We start from the raw sequence: 12192 nt of genomic DNA, 5'->3' as shown, positions 1-12192 counted from the left end.
GGAGCTTCCAGCCAAAGAATGCACTTCTCCACGTCATGGTTGAAGACCTAGGCTTTGCTCCCAACAGTCTGGGCTCCAAGCCCCCCTGCTGAGGTGACCAACTCACAAGACCTGTAGGACACGATGAACGGTGTAGGATGGGGGAGCAGTTTTCAAGTCAGGAAATTGCAAAAGTTCCAGCGTCTGCAGCCAAAGACTCAGTGTGGAAAATTTCAGGCTCCAAGCGGGGTTCCAGAGGAGGGGGAGAGGAGCCCTGGGGCCAAGATGCTTGTCCCAGGCTTCCCAGACCTGGGCCCGCCCCCTACGGGAAGGAGGTGTGGTGAGGGTGCATGGCAGTCTTCTCCCGGTGATAGAAAATCAGAGTCCAGCGGTGCTGGCTCCCAAACCCTCCCTGCCCCTGAGGGGTTTACAGGGATCAGAGGGAGAAACATACAAAAGGGTCCTAGTTCTCAGAAGAGTGCAATAGAGGAACCAGCCCTCTTTCAGAGGGAAACTGAGGCACAGTGAGAAGGAATTTGCTCTTGACAAGACCAGAGTTTCAGTGTGAGAATTCTCTCCCCATATAAGGGGCGCACATCCTAGTGGACATAGGAAGGGGGTGCCACCATAGGGAAGATGTAAGGTGGGAATGATGATGGTCTAGGCCAGTGGTCGGCAAACTCATTAGTCAACAGACTAATGATTGAAATTTGAGAGCCAAATTTTTTAAACTTAAACTATATAGGTAGGTACATTGTTATTAACTTAATTAGGGTACTCCTAAGGCTTCGGAAGAGCCACACTCAAGGGACCAAAGAGCCGCATGTGGCTCCCGAGCCACAGTTTGCCCACCACGGGTCTAGCTGGGGTGTCTTCCCCTCTCCTTGGATTCGTCCAGCGCGGGCTGCCTCTAGGAGGAGCTAAGATTAAGGGTAGCCAGGACGTTGAAGGGATGGAATGAAATGGGGATAGGGGTGCCAGGTATGGAGGCCAAGAGTGGCTGCAGGCCTGGTCAAGCTGCGGGCCAAGACTTCCTCCCGCCTGGCCCAGCCGCCACTGCCTTGTCCCTTGCAAGGGCCCCGCTGGTTCAGCAGCCACACTCCAAGTGGCAGGGCTCCCACCTGTCATCAGGAATCACCAGGGCCCCACGGGTACCCCACTGACCCCGCATCCGGGCCGGGACCACTTGACCGTGGGGGGAGCCGCCCGCCCGCCGCCGCCAGCATCTCTGCCGCCTGCTCAGGCCTCCTCAGGGCTCCTGGAGCCTGGCCGAGAGCGTGCAGCCCGCCGGCTTGCGGCTGGGGATTTCACTCGGAGCCGCTACATTTGGAACCCATTATTTAATCATTAATTTCCTCCTCTCGTCGACCCCTTCCACCCCGCCTCTGCTCGGCGCCCCCGCCCCAGATTAGATCTCCACGTGGTGCTTTGCAGTGATCCTTGACGGGGCTTCTGTGCTGGGGACTGAGAGGCGGGAGGGAGCGAGGAGGGGCTGGGCTGTCCCAAGCCTGCTCAGCTGTTGAGTTAGGAGAGGAGATGGGGTGGCCTAGGGACTGCATTTGGGGGACTGGAGGGTGCAGTGTCCAGATCCTGACCCCAGCAACTTGGGGAAACCCTGTGCCTGCCTGGGGGAGTCAGAGAGAGGGGGCTTTCCCAGGGGCCCATGGGAAGAGTGGGGTAGTACCCCCAGCTCAGCTGGGGGCTATTAGAGGCCAAGGGCTCCGAAGCTCCTGGGAGCCTCTACAGTGGATGAAACAAAGTGTGTTCCCTCCTGCCCTAAGCTCCCTGCCTGCCCCCTTCTCCCTTGGGGGTTCAGGGAGGCGAAGAGGAGGCAGTGGGGTGGAGACCCATGTAAGGCTGTGGTCAGTGCCTTCCACCATCCTGAGAACTAGTCTCCACCCTCAGCCCTGGCTCAACCCGGTAACAGGCATGGCCTCCCACCAGGGGCTCCCAGTCTGTGTGAGGAACAGACTAGGCAGGAGGGATGAGACCTCAGCCTGCACAGGGAGCCCTGGCTCAGTCCCAGAGGGGCTGGGAGCTGAGGAGCCTCTAGGTCTCTGAGCAGGTGAGGGGTACCTCCTTCCTCTGCTCTCTGCCCTCCCCACATACCCTCAATTACCTGCTCAGAGACCTGAGCAGTGGTTATGACCACAGCAAGCCCCCCCTCTTGGGGGGGGGCAGTCCTGAGGGCACTGTATACCTGGGGAGTGGGGAGGGGAACCAAAATTAGGGAAAGAAGAAAGGAGCAAGCATTTACTGAGCACCCACTATGTGCTTTGCCTGCATATTAGATTTTTAATTGCACTGTCTTCCTCCTCTTCCTCCTTCTCCTCCCCCTCTTCTCCCTCCTCCTCTTCCTTGGCTCCAGGGCTGATCCCTATATAGTGTTCTTATGTACAGACTGTTCTCAGCATTTACACCTAGTACCTCATTGCAATCCTTCCAGCAAACTTCTAAAGGATGTACCACTATTACACTTACTTTAGTGATAGAGACATTGAGGCTCACACCTATGAAGTAACTTGTTCTAAGAGAGAAGAGATAGAACCAGGGTCTGAAGTCCATGCTCTCCCCAGCACCTCGAGGGCTCCCAGCTATGAAGTTCATGATAGCTGTGCTTGGGTCTGAACAGGCCACCACTATCCTCCTTTGCTCCCTGGCACCAGAGAAAGCTGGCCGGCCCAGGGGGACACCTGGCCCATATCAGTAGGAGACAGAACAGGGAACTCCTCTTTTCAGATTCTACTCCCAGCAAAATGCCCTCCCTTATCTCCTGATCCTGAAATATCTGCCTTCTCCCAAGGCCCAGCTTAGTGTCAAACCCTCCCTGACATTCCCAATCCTCCTCTGAAGTCTTAATAGCACTCACAGGCTGAGAATTGCCTTATGCTATTCTCCTGAAGGTCCCTGTGCACGAGACTTCTCTCTCCCCCGCCTGGAAGCCCTGGAGGGCAGAAGAAACAGCAGCCTCCTGACAGCATCCCTCAGCCCAGGGCAGGGCTAAGGACTGGAGGCCAGAACATCCGGGCTCCAGCTCTGTGCCTCACTGCCTCTCCACTGCCCCCCCTCACCCCCCAGAGATGTATGAACTGGGCTGGAAATCCAGGGGGCAGGCCTCCCTTTTCTTCACACACTCACTGACTACGCTAGCTGCTGGTTGCTGGCTGAGCCTGTGAAGGGACATTTATCTTTATGTGTTTGTTGTTGGCTTTCTAGCCTCTGAACCTTTTTCTTGTGCTTGGAAGAATTCCTAATTGAATGAGTCCTGGTGCAAGACAGATCCCATATCTCACTATAAATGCTGAAGCCAGTTACTTTGTGGGCAGTTGGGACATGGGCAGCTAACCCATGCTGGACCAATTGGAGGCACCCTGCCCAGACTTTAAACCCAGGACAGGGGAGAATTAACCTGGTGGTCTTCAGTTTGAAGAGGTCGCGGTAGTCATGGCTATTGTGGTGCCCAGCATGCAGGGTAAGCAGGTGGCAGGATCCCTTCTGTCCCAGGCTTTGGGCTGTGTTTCCACTGTCCCCTGAATAGCCTTTCTCTGCTTAAATCAGTTAGACTTAGTTTTTGGTGCTTGTAACTGACACAGACTGGATTCTCAGAGCCTTTCTATGCTCACCTGCCCCCATACCTTGAAACCTACTTGGCCTGCAGTCAGATCTACAGTGACAAGATACAAAGCTGACGTTCTTTCCAGTGTTGGTTTCCCAAGGCAGGCACCTGTGCTTTCCCAGAAGGCTTGAGGAGAAAAGTAAAGGCACATGATGTAATGGGTGCCATGGACTTTGGAACCATAAGAACCAGGATTGAGACCTTGCCCTACCCTTTCACAAGTGATATATTACTTAACCTCTTTGAGAAATCTTTTTTTTTTTTTAATCTCAAAGTAAATGTAATAAAACCTGCTTAATGGTTAAATGAGATGATTAATGAACACGAAACACCTAAGATGATGCCTGGCACATAATGGGCACTCAACATTTATTTATTCAGCAAGTGTGTTCTAATCATTGGCTCTAGTTCTTCACTTCTCTCTACATCTACACCCTTTGCCATGTGAATTTGTGGTTCCTCCCACTAGAGTCAGGGTATATTTTGCCAACTCTTAATTGTGGACTCATCTACATGACTTACCTTGGCTAATGGGATGTTAGCAGATGTGATTCAAATAGAGATTTGAAATGTGCTTGCACAGTTGAGCTTGATATCTTGTGATTTCACTGTCAGTATGGGAAGAACATGCTGTGAGTAGGTGCTGGTCCTAGGAGAATGAGAGATGAATGAAGCCTACACAGCCTGTGGCTTGGAGCTAAGACCAGCTTATCCTCAGATGCATAGTGAAAATAAATTATTGCTGTTTCATACCATTGACTTTTGGGGTGATTTGTTACGCAGCCCAGCTGAAGTGATTGCTAACTGAAACACTCACTAGCAAGAAGTCCAAAGATAGGCAATCTAGGAATGACAGAGTCTGGTCTCCATTATGCTATTGGAGACCCTGTTTTCTTTACCATTCTGCTTTGCTACTAATAGAATATAAATTTTTCCCTTATCATCGCAAGCTGGTTTCTGCACTTCTAAACACCATGTCCATGTTTCAGGCAGGAAAAAGAGGAAAAAGGTGAAGGACAAAAGCTGAAAGAAAAATACCAATTGAGTCAGCCTCTTAACAAGCTTTCCCAGAAGCCTCACTATATATATATATATATATATATATATATATATATATATATATATATATATATATATAATTTTATTGTTCCCACTTATATTTTATTACCCAGAACACAGTCTTAATGCTATCCTAGCTGCACAGGATTCTAGGAAGCTGGACACTTGTAATAAATCATAGTGTTTCCCTGGACAGATTTGAGGTTCTGTTAGTAAGGGTGGAGGAGAATATCTGCCTCAGATTTATTGAGACCCTACAATGTGCCAGGGAGTGTGTTAAGAGTTGGGACACAGCTGGCCTAGGGATCCTGACCAAGAGTGGAAGAGAGATGAAGATAGCCAGGCTGTGATTTCTTGGCTACTATTCTGCATGGCCCTCCATCTTGAACAGGCTCTATTTCATCAAGTGTTAAATGGGTGTGGGGAGCTTTTCCCATTCCCACCCTTCCCTTCAGAACCCCACATACTCTGAGATATTGCAGTGTTGTTGGGGTTCCACCCTGGATGAGTTGGGTGGTGATTGAGTGGACACAGAGTACCAGTGCAGAAAGAGACTTCTCTTTTTCTGGATGGTCAATGGACAGCATTCTGGATGCTGCTCATAGCAGGTGCTATGCAGATATCCAGAAGGAAAGCCTAGGAAATTCACTCATGTGAACATTAGGGCTCAGGGCTGTACCAACTTGGCTCCACATGGCTGCCTGCTGTTGGTAATGAGTGATGCCTACCCAAGAGGGGCCAGGCACTTCTGGATGCTGATCCTAACCCTGAACACATGGTTCCTCTGGGTGCAGTGCCTTCCTTTCTATCTGGACCTTTCCTCACGTCTCCCTTTCTCACCCTTTGCCCTAATCTGGGGCATCCCACTATATTCATCATTTGTTTCATCCTCCCAGGATCTATGCTTTGAACTCTCCAAAATCTATTTCTGTCTTTCTATGGAAACAGCCCTTCCTGAGGGCACAGATGCCTTATAATCTAGTTTGAATAAGGGAAACCATGGGAGGAAAAGAAATACTTGGATGGAGAAGTACATCAATGAAGATGCTAAATCCTACCATCTACATAAGTGATCAGACTATTTTAACACATTGTGATAAAATCTAGGGAAACCTAACCTAGCTAAAGGTGCCTCACCACGCCGAGGGAAGGGCAGGAGAGCAGAATCTGACTCATTCCCTCATCATTATTTATTGGCACCTGCTCTGTGCCAGGCGCTGTCCTTGGTGCTGGGACAAAAGGTGTTAACCAGGTGCATGGCGGAGAGTACTGTCCTGGTGGGGAGGGCAGCCAATGTCGCAGCAGGGAGAGTGCAGGACACTCAGGGAACTTAGTGGTGAGAAGTGGGTACAGGAACTTGGGAAGGTGGGGTGTCAGTAGTGTCACGGTATTGGGATGGTAAGAGGGGACCTGGTCTTATAGGACCTGTGGGGACACACTTGGGAACTTGGATTGGATCCCGAGACTTGAGAAAAAACATTGACTGGTTTACTTTTGGGGAGGGGTTGGTACCTAAGGGAAGGAAGATGACTCTGTGATGTGGGGAATGGTTCTGAGGGCTCCTGGAGGACATGCAGCAAGATTGGTTAGAGGGCTTTGCCCTTGTGGAGTTTTAGGGCTCCCACCCAACCCAGAAGCAGCAGGCATGGAGATAAGGGTGATGGTTAAAGGCAGAAAATCTGTGGGTTAGTATCCACTCCTTTTCCTCCACCCTGCCACCGTATTTTCCTTCTTGGGACTCAGGTGTAACATTCCTCAAGGGAAGACTCAGCCAAGCATGAGGAGATGGGAGCAAGAGGAAGTAAGAGTAAGGAGCTATGGGTCAAAGCGAGCTCCAGGCTAGAATGAGCAGGGACCCCAGACTAGGGAGCAGGTACAGGCACTGAATGACCCCTCCTCTCATCAAGCCAGTCCACCACCTTCTCCCTCTTGCCCCCCACCAAACTTAGAGAGCTTCCTGCTCCCTCAGGGCCCCTCAAGAGCCTTAGGAATCTCCATCCATGAAGGTCACCCATGCTTGGGCTGTCCCTCTACTCTGAGGCCAGACAGACTCCCCTTTCCTTATTCCCCCAGTCCAGGGCCTCCTGCAGATCCCTGCCCACGGCCTCCATCTGGCCTTCAAGGCATCACTTCATTTTCTTTGGCTGTTGCTTCTTCCTCTTTCCACGTACCTGGTTGGCTTCCAGGATCAGCCGAGGCTCAGACTTGGCTACATGGAAATGGAGATACAGTCCCTCTATATTTAATTTAGTTAAAAAAAAGAATAAAAGAAAGAATTCTTGGCTAGTGTGGCACCTTACAAGCCAGCAGACCCCACTAAAGACCCTGGGAGCTTGGACAGGAAGTGGCCAGCAAGGATCTCCTTTCCAAACTCAAGTGTCTTCCTCACCCCCACCTTAGGTCATCTCCTCTGGCAGGCTCCAGGCCTCCCAAATACCCTCTGTCTCCCACTCCCAGGCCTCCCAACCCCCCAGGGCTGTAGCCCCTGCCAAGCCCTGGCAGTGACACATTGCTCAGCCTGGAGCCCTCCCAGCTCCAGCGACCTCTGGATGCCCCCTCAGGCCCACCACATACTATGGTCTATTCCAGCCGAAATTCCCTTGCACTGTGGAAAGAGGAAATGAGAGCAAGGATGGGGGGAAGGGATAGCAGAAAAAAATAAAATGAGATGGAGCCAAGTCCTGGAAGGAGGGAGAGAACTGAAGGAAGAAGTGGCAAGGATTAGTTGGCTTGGCTGGTGGCAACTCTGGGGCCATGGCAGTGGGTCTTCTCAGGTCATGCTCAAAGGGAGACGGCCCACATCTCCCATGTGACAACATCTAGAGGCAGATCCTGTCTTGATCTGGGGTTGAGTAAACCTTCTGTCCAGCCTCCTCTTGAGTAGTCATTGCTGCCCACCAGAGCTGGCCATGCACCCAGGGCCTCTGAGGCCCTTGAGGAAGCAGGGGAAATGGCTGGATGGCTGGCCCCACAGGAGGAGCTCTGGGATAGTGGCCTCACCACAATGTTTCAGTGGGCTCAATATTCCCCATCACACTTCCTGTCCCCCTTCCTCACCCTCTGACCCCTGATCCTCAGCACCCCACCTTCAAGGTCTTTCACACTCCACTGCCTTCTCCCTGCCCTGAAAGACCATTCCACCCTTTAAATTTCACAGCACCCTGTCATTCTGCACTTTTATTAACCCACTGACTGCTTTCCAGAATGCATCATGGTGACTGTGTAACTGTTATATTGTCTCTATAAGAATTTGACTCTTTGCGCTGAAGCCAGTTTGGCTCAGTGAATAGAGCGTCAGCCTGGGGACTGAAGGGTCCCGGGTTCGATTCCGGTCAAGGGCATGTACCTGGGTTGCGGGCACATCCCCAGTGTGAGATGTGCAGGAGGCAGCTGATCGATGTTTCCCTCTCATCGATGTTTCTAACTCTCTGTCTCTCTCCCTTCTTCTCTGTAAAAAATCAATAAAATATATTTTTAAAAAAAAGAATTTGACTCTTTGGAAATGGGCTCCTAATATCTACCTCTGTTCCAAATGTGGGGTTCCCTAGTGGAGCTGTCTCAGGGGACAGAGCAGGACATGAGTCAAGACAGAGTCACTGGAGAATGACCCACCTCCTGGCTGAGGAGCCAGGGGACCTCAGGCTCTCACCAGCCTTGACAATGGTAGAAATAGTGCTAAATAATTGTTTAATGAATTAAATGAATTTATAAAAGTAATCCATTAAATTAATCCACACTAAGGTATAAATAACTAAGAATCTCATTACTGCTCCTCCACCCCAAGCAATATGCTTCCATTTGTGATGAAAAGGCTCAATTAAATAGAAAAAGAGAGAAACCTCCCCAGTGTGAGAAACTTAATGGGGGTTCATGGGAATCTTCTAAAACTGCGTTGTGATGATCGCACAGCTCTATGAATTTACTGAAATCATTGGTGACATTGCATTACAAGTGAGTCTTATGGCATGCGAATTACACTTCAATAAAGCTATTAAAAACATATGAAAAAGATGATGTGCGTTAATTTAACTGTGTCTATCATGGAGGCATTTCTTCCATCACTGTGGAGACACTGGCAGCAGACGATGAGGACTGAGGTGGGAGCCTGAAGTCCTTGGACCCTCAGCCAGGGGTCAGGTCACTGCAGGTAAGGGGTTGGAGGCCCTGCTCTCTTCCTGATCCAGCGGCACCAGGACTGCTGCACTGGGAATTATTGGGAACTGGCCATGTGCTTTGATCCCCATTGACTTCCAATTGATTCGAAACAGAGGATACCTGTGGGGATACATGAATGTGTGCATTTGTGTGTGAGCAGTAGTGAGTGTGAGGGTAGATGTGTGTGCCCAAACAAGTGTGAGTATGGACAAGTATGTGAATATGTGTGAGTGTGTGTTCATGTTTGTATCTGCCCTCAAGCTTCCAGGAGTGGCTATCCACCCTGGGATGACTTGGGCTACAGCAAAGGAAACAACTGATCAGGTGGACTGAACAGCAGGGAAGGATGATTAAGGGTTGACAGCAGCCTGAAGACAGCGTGGGGGATAAAGATGGCATGGGGTCCTCTCCATGTCCTTATACTCCTTGCCATCTGTACACACACACACACACAGACACACACACACACACACACACACAGACACACACACACACACACACACACACACACGTCTAGATATGGAGACAGTTATCAAGAGGGCTACAGCTACTTCTGGACCAAGACAGTCAGAAGCAAATCCTGAATTCTCCCGGTGGCCCTCCTGCTGCCATCACACCCTCTTAAAGAGGACAAAGGGGAGGAAACAAGCATGTAATCCTCAAATCTTTCTATTTTAATGCAGAGTACAGCTTCCAACTAGCATGAAGTAGGGAAAATGGGTGGACACACCATCCTGTGTAGGTCATAGCCAGAAACTCTTGCTCCTATCCCCATCCATTGGAGCATAAATAGCAAGATCCAGATCCCTTTCAACCATCCATCTGTCTACCTATCCATTCATCTATTTACCAATTCATTCGCTCAGAGAACATTTACCTGGCACCCTGCTGGGTCCTGAGAACACAGTGATGGGGGAGTCTAGGAGGCTGCCTTCAAGGAATTCATGGTCTGCTGGGGAAGACAGAGCCACTAGACCACACAGTCACAGAGGATGAGTGTGTCTGGGTGTATGTGTAGTGAGTGTGTGAGTGTGTGTGCAGTGAGAGGGGTGGGTAGTGTACTGGGTTACAGAACAGGGTCACCCAACTGAGTCTCAGAGAAGGGCAGCTGAACAAGAGAAGATTCCCATCAGAGGGGATACCAGGTGAATAGGGGTTTGCCTAATAGACAAGGGAAAGTGTATATCAGGCAGAGGGAACAGCTTATGAAAACTCTGTAGGTGAGGCAACCTGACTTGCCCCGGGGGCTATAGGCAGGGAAGGTGAATGGGTGGCCACCACAGGCTCTTTGACAGGCTGGAGGAAGAGACAGGCTTTGGGCTCAGCACCAAGACAATGCCACACAAGCGCCCAGCCCCACAGGAGTCCCAGGCACACCCCTTGCTACGTCCATGGAGGCTGGGGACCACTTGGATGTGCTCCAGTTTCTAAGGTTTAGGAGGAAAGAAATGCGGAGCAGGGAAAACTGTGTAGACCAGTAAAAATCCGCCTGGCCTGCTGCCTGTTTATGGACTGGTGCTTGGGAAAGTCGCTAGAGGACCGCTGACATTCCATGAAGCTAATGTTCCAGCCTTTCTCCTGCAATGCTAAGTCTGATCTCCAAAATGTCAGGAGCCGTGGGTGAAACCACACCAATGAGTGCGGGAGAATACAGACCACAGCCTCCTCACAGACACCAGGGTCACAGTCCCTGCCCTTGGAGCACTGCCATCTGATGGGGAAACAGGGTGCGTCCTGGTCCCTCAAAAGCAGCTGAGAAGATATGAAGGGCCGGGGGAAAGTCTCACCTCTGAATTGCAAGATCCAGGAGCTGGGCTCAGGGCCAGAGGCACCCCCACAACTCCACTCTCAGCTATCAACACATTCATAAGATGTTTGGAATCTTTTAATCCCAGCAAGTGTGCCACCAAAATTTCTTTTTAATTGTGCCTCAACTCTATTGTGTAAATATACCATAGCTTTTGTTCCCCCCGCCACTACACAATTGTAAAAAAAAATAAAGGAGCTCTTACTTTATGCAACAGCATGGATGCACCTGGAGGCTATTGTGAAATAAGTGAAATAAGCCAGTCAGAAGAAGACAAATGCCATATAATCTCATTTATATGTAGAATGGAATGAACAAAATAAACTGAGGAACAAAATAGAACCAGAGGCATGGATACATGCAACAGACTGACAGCTATCAGAGGGGATGGGGTTGGAGGGGACTGGATGAAAGAAGGTGAAGGGATTAGCCAAAGGACATATATGCATCACCCACAGACACACACAACCGTGAGGTGATGGCCAGAGGGAAGGAGGGTGGAGACTGGGTGGAGGTGGGAAGAGGGGGCAAATGGGGACATCTAGACTAGTGTCAACAATACAGATAAGGAAAAAAGTACGCCTCCAACGCTAACACTATCTAGAGCACGCTGTGATGTGAAGGGTGGTAAAGATACACGAAAGAAGAGGAGACTGTGGGGATGTTAGAAACACCCCATTCTTTTCAGGAGTCTTTGAGAAGGTGAACAGGAGGTGAGCTGAGATCCCCTTGATGGTGAGAGCATGGCTTTATCCAGAAATAAGACAATCCAGACGTCTGACCTTGCCAGCAAGATGAAAGCCCAACCAACCTCCACTCTATTCAGGGTTATGAACAGTCAGAGGTGTGCTAATCATTTCAATATTTCAAGGTTAATTTAATTATTCGTCCATGTCACTTGTCCAGCAGGAGCAACGCCCCCCCCCCCCATCCCAATCCACCCTTCCAAGGGCACCTCTTGTCCTCTTTCCTCCAACCCTCAGAGGCTCCACATGGCTCTGGCCACAGTGTATCTTGCATTTTACTCAGTTACTGGGAGCTATCCCAGCTTCTCTCTCCGAGGGCAGATGGCCACTTGTTCTGTATATCCCTGATGGCCACCTGTCATGTGCCCAGTGCCAGTACATACAGTTTGTGCCCAATAAATGCCCGTCTTATAAGATTAGATGGGGGCTTTCATACCCAGCCCATGTGATTCATGTTCCTGTCCAGGTGGACCAATTGTTGCATTCTCCCAAGTTGTAAACCTACCTGCTCAGCTAGAATGAAATCCATCTGAGCGCTAGGTTGCCCTCTCTCCCGTTTCTTAGAGTCCAGAGGACTGAATGGAAAGATCCTCAGAAACCAGCTTTGGCTTCTAGGTTTTCCTGGAGAAAACTAGGCCCCAGTGCAGGAAAGTGTGGCAGAGGGAAGAGTTCTGGGTGTGTTGTGTCAGACCTGGTCTTAATCCGGACTCTGGGAGCATTACACACTCCCAGCCTCTTTTTTCTCACCTGTAAAAGTGGGCATTAATTTTTACCTTCCAAGTGTTGGGAATAGAAAATGAGAAACAGTGTATGGCCCCCAGCTCCCGAGA

Source organism: Myotis myotis, unplaced genomic scaffold (assembly GCF_014108235.1).
Source record: "Myotis myotis isolate mMyoMyo1 unplaced genomic scaffold, mMyoMyo1.p scaffold_m19_p_14, whole genome shotgun sequence".
NCBI lineage: Eukaryota > Metazoa > Chordata > Mammalia > Chiroptera > Vespertilionidae > Myotis > Myotis myotis.
Note: the sequence above shows the minus strand (reverse complement) of the source record.